The sequence below is a fragment of the Carcharhinus amblyrhynchos genome, chromosome 1 (assembly GCF_965287045.1).
Source record: "Carcharhinus amblyrhynchos chromosome 1, sCarAmb.v2.hapA, whole genome shotgun sequence".
In the NCBI taxonomy this organism is placed as follows: Eukaryota; Metazoa; Chordata; class Chondrichthyes; order Carcharhiniformes; family Carcharhinidae; genus Carcharhinus; species Carcharhinus amblyrhynchos.
Genome location: NC_137324.1, coordinates 78043964 through 78064235, shown reverse-complemented (window position 1 = coordinate 78064235; position 20272 = coordinate 78043964).

Here is a 20272-nt window from a genome sequence, read left to right as displayed (position 1 = left end):
GCAGCAAGACCTCCCTACTTTTATATTCAATCCCCCTCGCTAAATGCGTTATATAGTGCTCTACTGTACTTGGAGTTATTTTTTAAGTAAATGATGTAGCCTCATCACATTGCTCAATCATTAACATTAATCACTTCTTAAACATTTGCATCCTCTGAATATTAAGTTTAAATTGAGAATTAAAGAACTTGCTGAGAATTGCAAATCTTTTGTATTCATCTCAGTTATAGTGTTTGGAATATGAACCACAATAGGTTTATAGTTCATTAACAATAAGATCTCTGTCAGTGTCACATTGTGCTATTACCATTGCAATCTCATGTGTGCTTCGTAGATGAGGAGGAACAGAAAGCAGGCACTTCAGCTTTGCAGAATCTCTCTCCTGCAATAAAGTGAAAGGTGGACAAGTACATCAGCTCAAACTCTAAAAACTTAAGGCACGTTTGTAAACTGCAACAGAAGGCATAACTACATGAAATGAGGCACCTTCACTAAGGGATAGCTGTGATGGTGGTGTAGCAGTGGCATAGTGGCAATGTCTCGAGACTAATAATCCGAAGGCCTAAATGCTCTGGGGACACGGATTTCAATCCCACAACAGCAACTGGTAGGATTTAAATTCATTTAACAAACTTAGAATTCAAAGTGACCACAAAACCATTGTCAACTGTCATACAAACCCATCTGGTTCACTTTAGGGAAGGAAATCTGTCGTACTTACCTGGTTTAGTTGACATGAGTCATCAGATCAACTTGAATGTCCCCTTGCTAGGGCAAGCCACTCAGCTGTATCAAACCTCTACTAATTCTAAAAGGAATCAAACTGGAGGGATTACCAGCATCAAACCAGTCACCAGAAAAGACAATGGCAAACCCTGCAAAGTTCTCCTTAATAACATCTGGGGGCTAGTGCCAAAATTGAGAGAGCTGTCTCACAGAATAGTCAAGCAATAGCCTGACATAGTCATGCTCATGGAATCATACTCTACAGACAATGTCCCAGACATCACCAGCACAATCACTGCATATGGCCTGTCCCACTGATAAGACAGACACAACAGACACGATGGCATAGTGGTATACAGTTAGAAGAAGGGAGTTTCACTAAGCAGAGGGTATGAAAATTCTACCTAGAGAGTCTTAGTCTGTATCTATATAATCTGTGCTCAAACATAATGTTGAAACAGCAGGTTATATAAATGGTATCACTAACACTTTTGTTCTTTGTAAAGTTGTGAATGTTGAACAGCAATTCCTTGCCGAGATCTAATTCTCTTGTCAGGTGATATGCCACCCATCGTATGACCTTGGCTTTTTGAATGTACCTGAAAAACAAAACAATAATTCAGTAGAGTGAACAAGGCAGAGTGTTAGAAATTTTCAAAAGAATTTAATTTTAATTTTTTGTTGCAGCAGGTTATGATTATTACCTTCTAAACACATGACCACTTCCATGTAGGACAAGGACAGCAGATACATGGGAACACAGTTGCCTACAAGTTCCCCTCCAAGCCACTCATTGTCCTAACTTGCAAATATATCCTTTGCAGTCCCTGGGTCAAAATCCTGGAATTCCCTCTTTAATGGCATTGTGGGTCAACCCACAGCACATAGAGTGTAGAGCTTCAAGAAGATAGCTCACCATCACCTTATCAAGGGCAACTAAGAATGGGCAATAAATGCTGGCCTGCCAAGCCCATGTGCCATGAATGAATAAAAAAAATACATCCATTGCTAACGTCTGAATAACTTTTAAGTTTATCTATTAGTCACAAGTAAGGCTTGCATTAACACTGCAATGAAGTTACTGTGAAATTCCCCTAGTTGTCAACTCCGGTGCCTGTTGGGTCAATGCAACTAACTAGCACATCTTTCAGACTGGGAGGAAACCGGAGCACCCAGAGGAAACCCATGCAGACACAGGGAGAACATACAAATACCACATAGGCAGTGACTGAAGCTGGGAATCGAATTAGCAGTGCTAATCACTGTGCCACCATATTACTTTAATATCAATGTTCATTTTTTTCCCATTCCCAGAATAAGAAAGCCCATGAGCAAAGTGGATGGGGCAAGTCCTTAATCCATGTCCTTGCTTGTTCCAAAAACCAATTCAAATTGAATCCAAATTCATGGTCCCCACAAAAGAGACAAACTAATTATTAATTATGGTGCCATTGTACATACGAAACAAGCACAATGGGCAGAATGTTAACTGTCTTGGGAAGGTGGGTTTGGTTGCATGCGGAGAACTAAATCCCTAAAAGTGACATTCGCCAGAAAGCTACCACTTTGCCCACCATGGAATTGGAGCAGGTGAGGGGTCAACAACAGAAATGTCCATTCAACTCAGACGGGAATTTCCAATTCCGCTCGAGGGAGGCTGTAAAATCCCGCCCATGGAGTCAGGATTATCATGCACCCTCCAAGGTTTGCAGGTGAGACGGGATTCCCAGCTTACCAGTAGAACTGTGGACTAAGTAATTATAATGAATAGTAATTAGGTCATTAGCTGCTGTCCTAACCAACCTTTGTGGGTTTAATAGCTCCTGTGCAGCTATTCCTGAGCTTGTCAACAACTCGCCAGGATCAACCAGGCATGTCCACAGCAATGAGCTTCTTCAATGGAACTGACAGGTTGGGAAGCCGCTAATTTTTAATCATTGGAGCGATACAGTTCCTGTCATGCTAGGTGAGAGATTACGGTTCACAACATTTCTGAGTGTAGGCCTTTGCTGCTTAATAGGTGATTTCCAATCTCTTGATCAGTTCATCTTTCTTTCACTTCACTTGTGTTGAGCTGCACTTCCCTGATACCAGCCTTCACTGAGGCATGGGAGCAATTTATGCACCTCCATCTTATGCCTCTGATAAGGAACAAAAGGAACACCAATCGCATCAAAATCAGGAGCGCCAACTAACTGTTTCTAAGTCACATGTGGCTCCACAGAAGGGTGAAGAGGGACACAGACTCATCTCCAAGGAAGTGAGACCCACCACTCCCATCACATGATCTAAAGGCAGAGGGTCAGTTCTCTTGACATGTTTGGGCATCAGTGCCTCAAGAGTTTCAAGCTCTCAAGACAGATTGTTGCTGACATCTTCAGCCTCCTGTAGCAAGACCTCTTTCCCAGTGGACTAAGTGGCCATCACTGAAGGGCTACCCTTAACCGCCCCCCCCCCCCGCCCCACCTGCCCCCCATACTTTTGTGGGGAGTAACTGTGAGGCATGAGTTTAAGACAGCAAAAGGATTAGGGTGAGTATTGACTTCCGGATGGACAGGGGGGAACGAGTGTGTAATGAAGCACTTTTACACACCATTAGGAACACAAGAGATATTTATTAATAAGATAGACTGTACAGGGACCAACAGACCACAGAGCTGCCCTCGGGCAGCCACATGGATGCCCCAATCCCCAAAATGTCTTCTGCCCAAGAGAGGACTCCATTTCCTGGGTTGATCACCCATTCTCATCCCAATAGGTCCCCAAGCCAGGCGACCCTCTTCTATTGTGTTGCCCTTAAAGAGACAATCACCGCAAATCACCACAGAGTGGAACCACAAGGTATTTTATCCTGAGGAGAATGTGCAAGAGAATACTGGGAAAGGCAGAGTTTAGGGCCTGGCACCAGGAAGTGTCATGCTAATTACTTCCCTGCCCTCCCGAGGTCCTAGGCCCGGGAGCGCAGCAATTAACGCTGCTGCTTCAAGTGCCAGTGACCTGGGTTCAATTCCGTCCTTGGGTGACTGTCCGTGTGGAGTTTGTACATTCTCCCCGTGACTGCGTGTGTTTCCTCTGAGTGCTCTGGTTTCCACCTACTGTCCAAAGATGTGCATTGGGTGGATTGGTCATGGTGAATGTGTGAGGTTACTAGGATAGGGCGGGGGAGAGGGCCTCTTTAAGATACCCTCTCAGAGAGTCAGTGCAGACTCGATGGACTAAATGGCTTCCTTCAGCACTGTATGGATTCAATGATTCTCGCTTTACTGTCTCCAGGTTGGAGTGACTAGAAATCTTCTTTTGACAAATTTGGTCTGACATCCTGCTCATGCTCTCTAATTGATTGGGAAAGCCAGAAGCAGAATGCTATTAAAGTGTTAAAGAGACAAAGCCCAATGCAGGTTGCAATGGCATCCCAACCCATTAAAAGTCGTACCATTTTAGCTGACAGTATTATTTCAAAATTCTCCCAATGGATCAATATACAGAAATAGGAATTTTCCTCTACCTTCTTTTTACTGAAGCGTTAAAATAATATTTGAAGTACATATAATCATTTTTGCCTTGTTCAGCAGCTTGGATATTTGCACATTATCTGGTCAGCAGTTCATGTGAAGTATTTACAGCCTGACCAGGATATTTCTGCGAGGCTTGTAATATTAATGGTGCCAGCATACATTAGGACTTTGGAAATGAATGGCTACATAGCAAGCAATCATTGATCATTTTTAAAATCACATTATGGGATGTGGGCGTCGCTGGCTAAGCCAGTATTTTTACTATCCATCCCTAATTGCCCTTGAGAAGGTGGTGGTGAGCTGTCTACTTCTACTGCTGCAGTCTCTGAGGATAGATACACCCATAGAGCTGTTACGGAGTTCCAATATTTTGACCCAGTATAATGAAAGAATGATGATGTAGTTCCTAGTCAAGATTGTTTATGGCTTGGAGGGGAACTTGCATGATGTTCCATGCATCTGCTGCCCTTGTCTTACAAGGTGTGAGAGGTTGCAAGATTGGAATGGGCTGTCAAAGGAATCTTGCTGAGTTCCTACAATGCATTTTGTAGATGGTACACACTGCTGTTATTGTATGTCTGTGTTAGAGAGAGTGGATGTTGGAAATGATGGATGGGGTGCCAATCAAGTGGTTTATCCTTGGTGGTGTTGAGCTTTTTGAATGTTGCTGGAGCTGCACTCATGCAGGCAAATGGTCAGTATTTCTTCCCAATTCTGACTTGTATTTTATAGATGGTGGACAGGCTTTGTGAAATCAAGAGGTGAGTTACTCTCCACAGATTTTCCAGCCTCTAACCTGCTCTTGTAGCAACAGTATCTATATAGCAGGACTAGTTCCATTTCTGGTTTGTCAGCCCAATTGGCCTCCATTGCGAGGGGGATTGAATATAAAAGTAGGGAGGTTTTGCTGCGGCTGTATAGGGCATTGGTGAGGCCGCAGCTGGAGTACTGTATGCAGTTTTGGGCGCCGTACTTACGCAAGGATATTTTGGCCTTGGAGGGAGTGCAGAGGAGGTTTACTGGGATGATGCCGGAGTTGAGGGGGTTGAGCTATGAGGAGAGGCTGAATAAATTAGGCTTGTACTCGTTAGAGTTTAGAAGAATGAGGGGAGATCTCATTGAGACGTATAAGATGATGAATGGGATGGATAGGATAGAGGTGGAGAGACTCTTCCTGCTCAGAAAGGATAGTAGGACTAGGGGGCACAACCTCAAGATAAAGGGGGGGTGCGGTTTAGGACAGAGTTGAGGAGGAACTTCTTCAGTCAAAGGGTGGTGAATCTCTGGAATTCTCTGCCCGTTGAAGTGGTGGAGGCTACCTCGCTAAATATTTTTAAGACGCGGGTTGATGGGTTTTTGATAAGAGAGGGGATTAAGGGTTATGGGGAGAGGGCGGGAATGTGGAACTGAGCCACGACAGATCAGCCATGATCTTATTGAATGGCGGGGCAGGCTCAAAAGGCTAGTTGGCCTACTCCTGCTCCTGTTTCTTATGTTCTTATGTTCTGGATATTGTCAGGGTCCTGCTGTATTTGGACATGAAATGCTTCAGTACCTGAGGAGTCTTAACTTTCTCTTCTCTAAGGAGAATACCAATTACTACTTCTCTCCACATAACTGGTGTCATCAACCCTGGGGCCGTTCCAGTACATCTTCTCTACACAGTCTCTAACCTTGACATCCTTCCTAAAGTGTGGTGCTCGACATTGGTCACCATATTCCACATTGAATCTAATCATATTTCATAAAGGCTTAACAGGCAAAGCCTCAAATTATAAAGCCTCACATTATAAAGTCATGGATTTCATATGCCATTTTAAGTTTTTTCAATTTAACCAGTACTTCGTATCAACCAATTTTCAAAGATTAGACAACCGTTTGAATTGAGCTTGTGATTTAGGTTGTATACCATAGATATCTGCTCTCATATCGGAAACAGAATACCTCACAAAATAGCTCACACACCCAAATAATACTGCTGACCATACTTTTTGGCAAATCACAGTGAGTTCAACAACAAAAGGACATGTAAAGGCATGCTTGGACGCTTCCACAGAGCTCCACGCCTCGGGTAGCTTACTTTTAATGTTCAAAGTATGAGAGCAGACACAATATATTACACAAGAAGGAATTAAAAGTAAATTTAAGAAATGCCAAGGAGCTAAAACAAATAGCCACTTACAAAACTCTGCTTTGCACTTGCTGGAGATATACTACAGCCAGTATGAAGCTTCAATGATGTGAGGAGTCTCACTATTTTTGTTTGAATGCACAGAGGAGTCAGATTGCTGACCTCACTCTTAAGTAACACTGTCAAATTTCCATCAGTTGTAATGTATCTTATATTACATTGGGGAATAGGAATTCCCTGTATTTTTATGCTATAGGGAAGGATGAGAACTTTTAAGAGCCTCGTAAGCTAAAATCACCATAGTCCCAGATGATCATAAACTGCTCTCTGCACTTTGACAGAGAACTGACTGGCGGTGATTAAACCTGAGGATTACCACATCTCAGGTGAGTGGCCAGGTTGAGAAGGCGGGGCTTCATGAATAACCTCAGCCAGTATGGGAATTGAACCCACGCCAGTACTCAGTGCTGATCGGAATGGCATATTCTGAACTTCAAACTAAACCTATATTTTTAAAAAAGTGCTTTCTATCAATTATAAAATGTTGGCATCTAACTGTCTAATTTCCCTTGAACTGACTGCTTGTTAGGCCATTTCAGAAGGTAGTTAAGAGTCAACTACATTGCTGTGGATCTGGAGACAAACGTAGACCAGAATAGGTAAGAATGGCAGATTTATTTCCTTAAAGGGGCAGCAATTGATAATTGTGTTTCAGCCTCTCACCATTCAAGGAGATGTTGAGTTCCTCCTTGGCACTGGCATTGTGGAGGTGGAATAAAGTTGAGACTGTTCTTTTGATGTTGGGCTGATGGTGCCATGTTTTGCAGTAGTTAGCCAGCTTTGCTGCATCATTGTTTAGTGTTGCCCCTCATTTAGAAAATGTCAGAGTCCAAGGGGCAGAGCAGATATTGTCAGCATTGGTAAACCTTCGAGACAGGGTTGGATGTAGGATTGATTGATTGTAAAGGGTTGGCACTAGAACAAATCCCTGGAGAAGACAGTTGGGCTGTTTCCTCCAGGTGCTTTGTCATCACCCCTGTACGCCCTGAACCATCCATCCCATAGTAATAGTTCAATGGTATCAATAACCCACGGAGGGAGGACTTTTGAGATTTTGATAAGGAGACCACTGTGCCAGACCATATCGTATGCTGCAGGGCAATTGAGAAAGGCAGCGTCTGGTTTAAAGTTTGAAGTAATTTTCAAACAAGCTGGTTAGGGCAAGGAACTGGTCACATGTACATGTTCAGCTTGTTCAGCTTTCAAACTTTTCTCCACCTCTGGCTCTACCTGTTGGAGGATGAGACAGCCCAAGACCTTGTATCACACAGAGAGCAAAGATATTGATCGGTAGATTGAAGATTCATTTAGGTCTTTACCTGGTTTTGGGAGGCTGATGACTTTGCCACGTGTCAGGCAGTTTTCCTTTGCAGATAATCGTTGCGAGGAATTGAATCAATCAGCAGCGGGCATGTGAACATGTGGGAAGAACATTGTCCTAGCCAACAGTAGTGTTGGGCTTAACTTGTTGGAGCAAGTTGTCCACCTCCACTGCAGTGAAGGGTTCAGGATAGAATCTGAAGTTGTAATGCCTTCAAAAGACCCTGCACTCAGTCTTTATTTGTTTTTTTCACTTCTCCACCCCCCCTAGACTGGCTAACTCTAAGGGTCAGGGACAAGAGGGGGCTGCTGGGAGGAGGAAGGGGGGTGAGGAGCGGAGGAAGGAGAGTGGGGAGAGGAGGAAGGAGGGTGGGGAGCGGAGGCCTCAGCCTCTTAATCTGCATAACAGGTTTGAGGTTCTTGCTTCTAGTCTGGACGAGGACGAGGGAGGTGAGGTTGGTGAGCAAACTGCACACGGTACAGTGATGCAGACGCAGGACATAGGCAAAGAGAAGGTGAAAAGGAACGTAGTAGTAATTGGGGATAGTGGGGTTAAGGGTATTGACACTGTCCTTTGTCACAATGACAAAGTGCACAGAAGGGTGTGTTGTCTGCCTGGTGCTTGGGTCCGGGATGTCGCAGCTGGGCTGCAGAGGAACCTGGAGTGGGAGGGTGAGAATCCGGTCGTTGTGGTACATGTGGGTGCCAGCGATGTAAGCAAAGTGCGGACTGAGGATCTGGGGAGGGAGTATGAAAAGCTGGGAATGGAATTAAAAAGTAGAACCGACAAGGTGGTCATCTCTGGGCTACTGCCTGAACCGAGTGCAGACGGGCGTAAGGTTGACAGGATTAAGGAAGCGAATGGGTGGCTCAGGGATTGGTGTGGGAGGAATGGGTTTGAATTTATGGGGCATTGGCACCAGTATTGGGGTAGGTGGGACCTGTTCGGGCGGGATGGGGTTGGTCTGAACCGTGCTGGGACCAGAGTGCTGGCGAATCGAGTAAAGAGGACTGTAGACAGGGCTTTAAACTAATTAGAGGGGGGGAGGGTGCGAGGGTAGGTGACGTTACGAGGTCTAAAGTTAAGGATAGGGTACAGGTAAGGGAAGAGGCCGAGGATGTCCCAATAATAGAGGGAGTAGGGGGCGTGAGTATAGTTGGTGGCGTTACGGCAAATAGGGTCCAGGTGAAGGCTGGGATGAAAGCGCTTTATCTGAATGCACGAAGCATTCGGAATAAAGTGGATGAGCTGGTGGCGCAGATCGACACAAATGGATACAATCTGGTGGCCATTTCAGAGACGTGGCTGCAAGGTGACAGGGACTAGGAGCTGAATGTACAGGGCTATCAAGTGTTTAGGAAGGATAGGCGGGAGGAAAAAGGGGGGGGTGTAGCTCTGCTGATTAAGGATAGCACCAAGGTGGTAGCAAGGGATGATATTGGAGCCAAGGAGCAGAACGTGGAATCGTTGTGGGTGGAGATTAGGAACAGCAAAGGGAGGAAGACGCTGGTGGGTGTCGTCTATAGGCCCCCGAATAATGATCTGGAGGTGGGGCGAGCTGTTAAGGCGCAAATAAGTGCGGCGTGCAGGAATGGGACGGCCGTAGTTATGGGGGATTTCAATCTGCATATTGATTGGTCGACCCATGTTGGACACGGTGGGCTCGAGGAGGAGTTCTTGGAGTGCTGCCGGGATAGTTTCCTGGAACAGTGTGTGTTGGAGCCGACGAGGGAGAGAGCTATCTTGGATCTCGTGCTATGTAATGAGGCGGGTAGAATTAGGGACCTTGCGGTGAAGGATCCTCTTGGGGAGAGTGATCATTATATGGTGGAGTTTCTGGTGCAGATGGAGGAGGAGAAAGTGGGTTCCCAGACACGCGTCCTTTGTTTGAATAGAGGGGAGTACGGTAGGATGAGAGAAGAATTGGCGAATGTGGACTGGGGGAGCGCGTTGGAGGGAGGGTCTGTTGAGGAGCAGTGGAGGATCTTTAAGGAGATCTTTCTTGGTGCTCAGCGGAAATTTATTCCGATGGTCAAAAAGGACAGTAGGAGGAGAGGTAATAAGCCGTGGATAACAAAGGAGGTGAAGGAAAGTGTTAAATTAAAAGCGGAGGAATTTAAAGTAGCTAAGAGTAGTGGGCGAGAAGAGGATTGGGAGAGGTTTAAATGTCAACAAAGATTGACAAAGAAGTTGATAAAGAAGGGTAGGAGAAACTATGAAGCTGGGCTAGCGCTTAATATAAAAAAGGATAGCAAGAGTTTTTATAAGTATATAAAAAGGAAGAGGCTGGCTAGGGTGAACGTTGGTCCTTTAGAGGATGAGAAAGGGGACCTAGTGGTAGGGGATGGGGATATGGCTAAGGTATTGAATAACTTTTTTGTTTCGGTCTTCACGGAGGAGGACATGAATAATTTGCCGGGTGTTAGTGATGGAAAGGTGGTAGGACTGGAGGGTCTTAATGACATTACTGTTACTAGAGAGGTGGTGCTCGACAGACTGGAGGGGCTGATTGTGGACAAGTCCCCAGGACCGGATGGAATGCATCCGAGGGTTCTAAAAGAAATGGCGGAGGTGATAGTGGATGCCTTGGTGGTTATTTTCCAGACGTCGCTGGATTCCGGGGAAGTGCCGGAGGATTGGAAAACGGCTAATGTTACGCCGTTGTTTAAGAAGGGTGCCAGGCAAAAGGCGGGGAATTATAGGCCGGTTAGTTTAACGTCTGTGGTAGGTAAAATGTTAGAATCCGTCATTAAGGAGGAAATTGCGAGGCATCTTGAAGGGAACTGCTTGATAGAGCAGACGCAGCACGGTTTCATTAAAGGGGAGTCGTGTCTGACAAATTTACTGGAGTTCTATGAGGATGTGTCTAGGGCGGTGGATAGAGGAGAGCCGGTGGATGTGGTCTTTCTGGATTTTCAGAAGGCATTTGACAAAGTACCTCACAAGAGGTTATTGCAGAAGGTCGAGGGACATGGAGTTGGGGGTAGGGTGTTAGCGTGGATAGAGGATGGTTGTCAAATAGGAGGCAGAGAGTGGGGGTCAACGGGTGCTATTCGGATTGGCGGATGGTGACTAGTGGAGTGCCCCAGGGGTTGGTGCTGGGGCCTCAGCTTTTTACCATTTATATAGATTATCTGGAGGAGGGAACCAAGTGTAGGGTGTCGAAATTTGCTGATGACACCAAGATTGGGGGAACGGCAAATTGTGCGGAGGGTGTGGAGAGTCTGCAGAAGGATCTAGATAGGCTGGGCGAATGGGCCAGGAAATGGCAAATGGAATTTAATGTTGGCAAGTGTGAGGTGGTCCACTTTGGTAGGAAGAATGGTAGGAAGGACTATTACTTACGTGGCGAAAAACTGTAGCAGGCGACGGTGCAGAGGGACCTCGGGGTCCTTGTGCATGAGTCGCAAAAACCCAGCTTGCAGGTGCAGCAGGTGGTCAGGAAGGCGAATGGGATGCTGGCCTTCATAGCGAGGGGGATTGAATATAAAAGTAGGGAGGTCTTGCTGCAGCTGTATAGGGCATTGGTGAGGCCGCAGCTGGAGTACTGTGTGCAGTTTTGGGCGCCGCACCTGCGCAAAGATATTTTGGCCTTGGAGGGAGTGCAGAGGAGGTTTACTAGGCTGATACCAGAGTTGAGGGGGTTGAGCTATGAGGAGAGGCTGAATAAACTAGGCTTGTACTCGTTAGAGTTTAGAAGAATGAGGGGAGATCTCATTGAGATGTATAAGATGATGAATGGGATGGATAGGATAGAGGTGGAGAGACTCTTCCCGCTCAAAAAAGACAGTAGGACTAGGGGGCACAGCCTCAAGATAAAGGGGGGGCGGTTTAGAACGGAGTTGAGGAGGAACTTCTTCACTCAAAGGGTGGTGAATCTCTGGAATTCTCTGCCCGTTGAAGTGGTGGAGGCTGCCTCGCTAAATATTTTTAAGATGCGGGTTGATGGGTTTTTGATAAGAGAGGGGATTAAGGGTTATGGGGAGAGGGCGGGAAAGTGGAACTGAGCCACAACAGATCAGCCATGATCTTATTGAATGGCGGGGCAGGCTCGAAGGGCTAGATGGCCTACTCCTGCTCCTATTTCTTATGTTCATATGTTCTTATTTTTCCATGGCGCCTTTCCCACATGGAAGAGATGGGTCACTAGTTTGTTGGCATTTATAGATGGTCAGCTTGGTGTTAGTAGTTGGTGGGCTACTCCAAGGTAGTGTAGGAGCATGTAGCATTTCTGGTTGGAACAAGTGAAGATCAGGTGGTCTCTTCCCATTTAGCTCAGCCAGCTGAGCCCATGGACTCCATCAAGTGATCAGCTACATCTGCATCACCAGCTTTCTTGTAGTTTGGAAGGAAAGAAGCACATTACCCTTCGAGGTAGTGCCCCAAGGGATGAATTTCGTGGCTGCTTTGTAGATGGCTTTGCAGAAACAGCTGTATGTCTGCTCTTTGGGGATACAGCAGAGCAGTGTCATTACCACACTTTGATCCAGTACCTTGTGATATTTCTCCCAGTTTGCTTGGCATAGGTTCTTCAATGTGCTGGTGATGATAGGCAGTTGAAGTACAATGTGGGTCAGAGTTGGCATGTGTTTACTGTGCGGGAAACTATGCAAGACATGGAGTGAGTTGCCATGTGCTGAGCTGACCCAGCAAAGGTCAAGTAAGTAGTTACACCTTCATCTTGCACAGTGAAAAGTTCCTGGCTTTTGAGGTCATGGAAAATCATAGAATCATAGAATTGCTGCAGTGCAGAAGGAGACCATTTGGACAGTCGAGTCTGCACCCTCTCAGCATCTTATCCAGGCCCACACATCTTACAGGATCATTGATTTCCCAGAGTTTTACCAGGTACTGATGAATGGCACAACGTGACCACTCGGCTCCATGATGTCAATCAGACAAGTACTGCCTTGATGCCAAGGGCAGTCAGTCTCAACTCTGCACTAAAAATTCAGCTCTTCTGTCCATGTTTGGAGCAAGGCTGTAATAAGGTCTGGAGCCAAGTGGTCCTGATGGAACCCAAACTGAGCACTGCTGAACAGGTTATTGGTGAGTAGGTGCAGCTTGATCGTGCTACAGAAGAACACTTCCATCACTTTGCTGATGAGAGAAGGCTGTTAAGGTGTAAGTTATCAGCTTGGGTTTCCCTTGCTTATTTTGGAAGAACATATGTCATTTCACAGTAACTTCATTGCAGTCTTAATGTAAGCCTTACTTGTGACATATAAATAAACTTCATTTTACTTTTGTGTCAGAATTTCACACTCCCTCACTGGCAGGATTTTAGATGGGGAGGGTAAACTGGATGAATTCTGGGCTCCTGCCCCCCTCGCCATGTACTGATTTTACACAGAGGTAGACAAGGTCTCAAATGGTAAGCCTGCCCTTGCCCCAATTGAGAATCTTTAGTGATCTTTAGTTTAGTAGATCCACTAAAAAACAGCCACTTAAGGGCTGTTTTTCACCAAGCCTCAGTTTTAGCCTAGAGGACAGGGGTATTTGTGTTAGAAGCTTCCTTTTGTCTGTGGGTGCCCATCCCCTTAAGTTCCAGTGATCGCTGGGACTCCCTCCCACACACCACCACACCCCCATCCCTGCCCTCCCCTTTCCCTTTCCTCTGACATCCTGATTGCCATTATTGCTCCTCCCCAGACCTTTCCTACTCTCCTTGCTCTGGAACTTCCTTTTCAACCCACTGCAGCTCTTGTCACCAGGACTGGAAAGCTACCAACCAATCTGATTGGCCAACAGCTCTCTAAAGTGAGACTTCCTCCTGAATGAGTGGCCGAACTCCCACCTGCAGCCAATTAATGCTCATTCGAGTGTGAGATGGCGATGGGGCACTCAGTGGAGAATCTTTGGATAAGGGAAACTTTCTGAAAAATTCAGACCATACAGCATGACAAATGGCAGCCTTGCCAGTGTAAGAATAAAAAGAGTAGTTAAGGTGAGTAGGTTAAATGCATTTAAGGGAAAACTAGATAAGTGGATAAGGGGTAAAGAATATTAGGATAGTCTTGAAAATCTTCCTGAAAAATGTGACAGTGTTTGGAGTAGTGGAGATTTCTAGGTTAACTTCACACAGTAAGATCTTGGAAGCTGTGAATCATTCAGACTCGAAACATTGGGCATGATTCTCCGGCCTCCCAAGCTGTTTGTTTCTTGGCAGTGAAAGACAGCGTGCCATTCGCTGACAGTGGGATTCTCTGGTCCTGCTGCTGTTGGTGGGATTTCTCACTGAAGGCACCACATGCCCCTGGGAGACCCATGCACAGCAATGGGTCCAGAGAATCCTGCTGGTGTGAACAGTCAGAGAATTCTTAAGCATTATTTAAGCCTGTTTCTCTCTCCAAAGTTGCTGTCAAACCTGCTGAGCTTTTCCAGCACCTTCAGTTTTTATTTCACATCTCCAGCATCTGCAGTATTTTACTTTTACTTTCAGATTACTGTATATGTGTGTGTGTGTGCATATACTGAAAGCCTCATCCATACACACAAGCTCTCAGCAACACACAAAAGTGAACTCAAGCACCTACACAACCAGACACAGGCTCACATCTACTTGCACTGTGTCACGGCACAGTTGTTAGCACTGCTGCCTCACAGCACCAGGGACCTGGGTTTGGTTCCCGGCTTGGGTCACTGTCTGTCTGGAGTTTGCATGTTCTCCCCGTCTCTGTATGGGTTTCCTCCAGATGCTCTGATATCCTCCCACAGTCCAAAGATAGGTTAGGTGGATTAGCCATGATAAATTGCCCCTTTAGTGTCAGGGGGACTAGCTAGGACAAATGCATTGGGTTATCGGGATAGGACCTGGCTGGGATAGTGGTCGGTGCAAACTCGATGGGGCGAATGGTCTCCTTCTGACTGTAGGGATTCTATGACAAACTCACATCCACTAACACTCAAGTTCACATCTACACACACATGCTGACACACACGTTCGCTGCACAGACTGAAACACAAGTCACATAGAGGCGCCGCTGTTCGCCTTGCTCTGAAACACAATACTGTATTTTCCGTTTACACATAGCAACAGTTAGTCTGCCAAAATCTCCATTCGCCTAGCAATTGGATCCTCCTTTCAGCACGCTACATTAATCTAGATTTCATTGTGTATCCTATCTACTGCCCCGCCAGCCGCTTTACAATGTCGAGGATACTTCCCAGGAATGATTACATTCCGCTGGATGATCAGTGGAACCGGGAAGCGCCGTCTGTCTCTAACACGGAGAGGAGTGGGGCAGTTCTCACCCGGAGGTGCACACACAGTACATGGCAAACACCACAGGAGACAGTAGGAAGAGTCTGTATTCTCGGCCGTTGGGATATATCAGTAACATTTCTCACTCACCCTTTTAAAACCAGGTTGAGCCCGCAGATAGTTTTCACAATCTTGGCAACTCTTTGGAACTTGTGGTATCCTCGCTGTAAGCAACAAAACAGCAGGGAATTAATCAGAATAAATGTTTGACTTTTTAACTCGCTGCAGCACATTTCAATGTGTGAAGGAATGGGTGTTCACATCTAACCTTACTGCCGTCCAGATACATGGTTCCCTCAAATAGAGCAGGAAGGTGCAGAATGTGCTACCATCCATCCCTTCCGCATTTTTCATGCAAGTGGAAATACAACAGAACTTTGGCTGCTGCCTGACTAATGATATAAAAACCCCTCTGGCTGGGTAATTCAATCTCACCAGTCCAGTTTCTCAAAGCCTTCTCGTGTGTTCCAGCACATTACATTTGGAACAATGTCAGCGTGACCAGATTACAGCAGAAGGTGCGCCTGTTTCTGAAGGAGGTTAAACACTGGAATCTCTCCACATCCCAACTGCTCCTTTTAATTGCTCGCTTACTCATTTTGCGACCATTGTTCCAGATATTTGACAGCAATACACAGTTAACACCAACTGCAAGTTCTCTCAGAAAAGCATGCCCCAACCTTTAACCTCAATTTATTTCTCCTTGAGTGTTGGCTAACCAGAGGCATATTTCCAGCATTTTCTATTTGAATTTTGAAGCGTTTAGACAATAAATTCCTTTTTTTTCTGTTTCTTCCCCATTGCCATATTTCTGATATTAAGCAGCCACCTGCTCCAAGCACATAAGGCACAACCTGCATCCATCTTGCGGTAGAGTTAACTGAATAGCACATGAGTGCAAATCCTGGAGTCAACCTGTTATTCAAATCATAGAATCCCTGCAGTGCAGAAGGAGGCCATTCGGTCCATTGAGTCTGCACCGCCTCTCCGACAGAGTATTTTACCCAGGTCCTCTCCCTCATCCTATCCCTGTAACCCAGCACCAAGAGTTTTACCGTCCAATTGACAGTTCAATGATTCACTAGTGACTGCCCTTCCTTTTGGTTCCAAGTTGAATCCAAAATGACAACCTTGATCATGCAAATGTTTGTTGACCTTGGTGGGATTTTCTGGTTTTGGGGAGAGCATGGCCGGAAAATCACCCCTTAGAGCTATGGGGCGGGATTTTCCAGCTGCACTTCCCAAAACTGGAAATTCCCACCCACAGTCCCACCTGGAAACTCCTGCACTTCCCAACTGGAAACTCTCACCTTTGCATGGTCCCCCCACTAAGATTCCCATGGTGGGCAGGATGAGAAATATCCCGCCCCCATAGATTTTACAGCACAGAAACAGGCTCTTTGGCCCATTATGTCTGCGCTGGCCATCAAGGACATAGAAACATAGAAACTAGAAGCAGAAGTAGGCCATTCAGCTTTTTGAGCCTGCTCCACTATTCATCTTGATCATGGCCAATCATCGAATTCAATATCCTGATTCCCCTCTTCCCCTCATATCCCATGATCCCTTTAGCCCCAAGAGCTATATCTAATTTATTCCTGAAATCAGACAATGCTTTGGCCTCAACTACTTTCTGTGGTAGTGAATTCCACAAATTCACCATCCTCTGAGTGAAGAAATTTCTCTTCACCTCAATTCTAAAAGGTTTACCCATATTCTCAAACTATGACCCCGAGTTCTGGACTCCCCCACCTTTGGGAACATTCTTTCTGAGTCGACCCTGTCTAATCGTAGAGCCATAGAGGTTTACAGCATGGAAACAGGCTCTTGAGCCCAACTTGTCCATGCCGCCCTTTTTTTTAAAACCCCTAAGCTAATCCCAATTGCCCACACCTGGCCCATATCCTTCCACACCTATTGTAGCCATGTAACTATCTAAACGCTTTTTAAAAGACAAAATTGTACCCGCCTCTACTACTACCTCTGGCAGCTTGTTCCAGACACTCACCATCCTCTGTGTGAAATAATTGTCCCTCTGGACACGTTTGTATCTCTCCCCTCTCACCTTAAACCTATGCCCTCCAGTTTTAGATTCTCCTACCTTTGGGAAAAGATATTGACTATCTAGCTGATCTGTGCCCCTCATTATTTTATAGACCTCCATAAGATCACCCCTCACCCTCCTACGCTCCAGAGAAAAAATTCCCAGACTATCCAGCCTTTGTTTACAACTCAAGCCAACAAGTCCTGGTAGCATCCTAGTAAATCTTTTCTGCACTCTTTCTAGTTTAATAATATCCTTTCTATAATAGGGTGACCAGAATTGCACACAGTATTCCAAGTGTGGGCTTACCAACGTTTTGTACAACTTCAATAAGACATTCCAACTCCTGTATTCAATGTTCTGACTGATGAAACCAAGCATGCCAAATTCCTTCTTCACGACTCTGTCCACCTATGACTCCACTTTCAAGGAGCTATGAACTTGCACCCCTAGATCTCTTTGTTCTGTAACTCTCTCCAATGCCCTACCATTAACTAAGTAAGTCCTGCCCTGGTTCAATCTACCAAAATGCATCACCTCGCATTTGTCTAAATTAAACTCCATCTGCCATTCATCAGCCCACTAGCCCAATTGATACCATTGCAATTGGAGATAACTTTCTTCACTGTCCACTATGCCACCAATTTTAGTGTCATCTGCAAACTTACTAACCATGCCTCCTATATTCTCATCCAAATCATTAATGTAAATGACAAATAACAATAGACGCAGCACTGATCCCTGAGGCACACTGCTGGTCACAGGCCTCCAGTTTGAAAAACAATTCTCTACAACCACCCTCTGGTTTCTGTCAAGAAGACAATTTTGTATCCATTTAGATACCTCACCCTTGATCCAGTGAGATTTAACCTTATGCAACAAACTACCATGCGGTACCTTGTCAAAGGCCTTGCTAAAGTCCGTGTAGACAACATCAACTGCACTGCCCTTATCCACCTTCTTGGTTACCCCTTCAAAAAACTCAATCAAATTTGTGAGACATGATTTTCCACTCACAAAGCCATGATGACTGTCCCTAATCAGTACTTGCGTCTCTAAATGCCTGTAGATACTACCTCTCAAAATACCTTCCAACAATTTACCCACCGTCGATGTCAGGCTTTTCCTGCAGCCCTTTTTAAACAAAGGCATAACATTTGCCATACTCCAATCTCCAGGCTCCTCACCCGTGACTATCGATGATTCAAATATCTCGGCTAGGGGACCGGCAATTTCCTCCCTAGCCTCCCACAATGTCCTGGGATACACTTCATCAAGTCCCGAGGATTTATCTACCTTGATGCGCTTTAAGAGTTCCAGCACCTCTTTCTCTGTATGTACACTCCTCAGGACATCACTATTTATTTTCCCAAGTTCCCTAACATCCATGCTTTTCTCAACAGTAAATACTGATGAGAAATATTCATTTATGAGCTCGTCCATCTCTTGTGGATCCACACATAGATGACCTTGCTGATCCTTAAGAGGCCCTACTCTCTCCCTTGTTACCCTTTTGCCCTTTATGTATTTGTAGAAGCTCTTTGGATTCTGTCAGAACAATTTTGTGTCTCCTTTTTGCCCTCCTGATTTCTCTTAACTCTACTCGTGCACCTCTGTACTCTTCAAGGGATTCATTTGATCACAGCTGTCTATGCATGTTATGTGCCTCTTTCTTCTGCTTGACCAGGGCCTCAATATCCCGATAATAATCCTGTTCAAATTTTATAAGTTTCCATGAGATCCCCACTCACTCTTCTAAACTCCTGTGAATACAATACTAACTGACTTAGTCTCTCCATATATGACAGACACACCATTCCAGAAATTGGCCTTGTAAATCTTTGCTGTACTCCCTCTATAGCTTCCTCAGATAAGGACACCAAAACTGTACACAATACTCCAAGTGTAGCAGCACCTTATACAGTTGCAACAAAATATCCTTATCCCTATATTCGGGTCCTCTTGCTGTGAAGGTCAACATACCATTTGCCTTCTTTATTACCTGGTGTACCTAGAATTTTCAGTGACTGATGCACAGAGACACCAAGGGCTCAAAGAGTATCCACCACTCTCAATTTACACCCATTCTGTCTTCCTATTATTGCTACCAACGTGGACAACCTCACATTTATCCAAATTATACTGTATCTGCCTTGCATATGTCCATACATTCAACTTGTCCAAATCACACTGAAGCATCTTTGCATCCTCCTTACCATCCCACCCAATTTTATATTATCTGCATATTTGAAGATAATACATTTAGTTCCCTCTTCCAAATTATTAATATATAATGTGAACAGTTGGGTCCTAGCACAGACGTCTGCTGAATATCACTAGTCACTGACTGCCAATCAGAAAAAGACTCATTTATGACAACTCTTTGCTTCCTATCTGTTAACCAGCTTTCTATCTATCTATTCTAATCCCGTTTTCCAGAACTTGATCCATTGCTCTGTAAGCCATGTTGTTTCAAATGGTCATCTGAAAGTATTATTCTTCTGAGTATCATCTACAAATGACACAGCAATCCAAATTTCTGAATCAAATGATTTTGTGTATGGCAATGGTCCCAGCAGAAATCCTTGTAGGTCATCACATCCGAATTGCTCTGTGTTCTAGAAACTCCCCTTACCTACTATTTTCAATTCTCCATTTTATATCCATTCTGCTGATTGGACCCAGGTCCCTGCTCCCTGACTCTATATGCCCTGACCTTGGTTGCATTTTATGTTTAAATGGTACCTTATTAAAAACCTCATCAACTTGTTCTGCCACATTCAAAGATTTATATATATATAAATCCTCACATCCCTCTGTTCCTGAACTCCATTTAAAATTGTACCATTGATCTTATATCGCTGTTCCTCATTTTTACTTCCAAAATGCAGAACAACTGTTACACCAGAATATGCAAGGCTTCAAAAACTGCTTGGAGTTGAATAAGGAAATATGTGACTTATAGGCTGACAACCTACATCCCACTTCCATCAGGAGTGCAGCATTATTTGCATCAATCAGTCACTTCATTCAAGTTTATTTGCAATTAGACACATTCAGGCAGCTTCTAGTGACCTTTTTCACATTAGTTAGATAGCTATGCAGCATTGTATAAAGATTACAATGTGCCGTTGGTGAAACAGGTTGAGTGGTTGGTGTGGGAATAATGGTCCACTTTAACCATGTATTGCAATGTCTTTCTGGGTTCAGC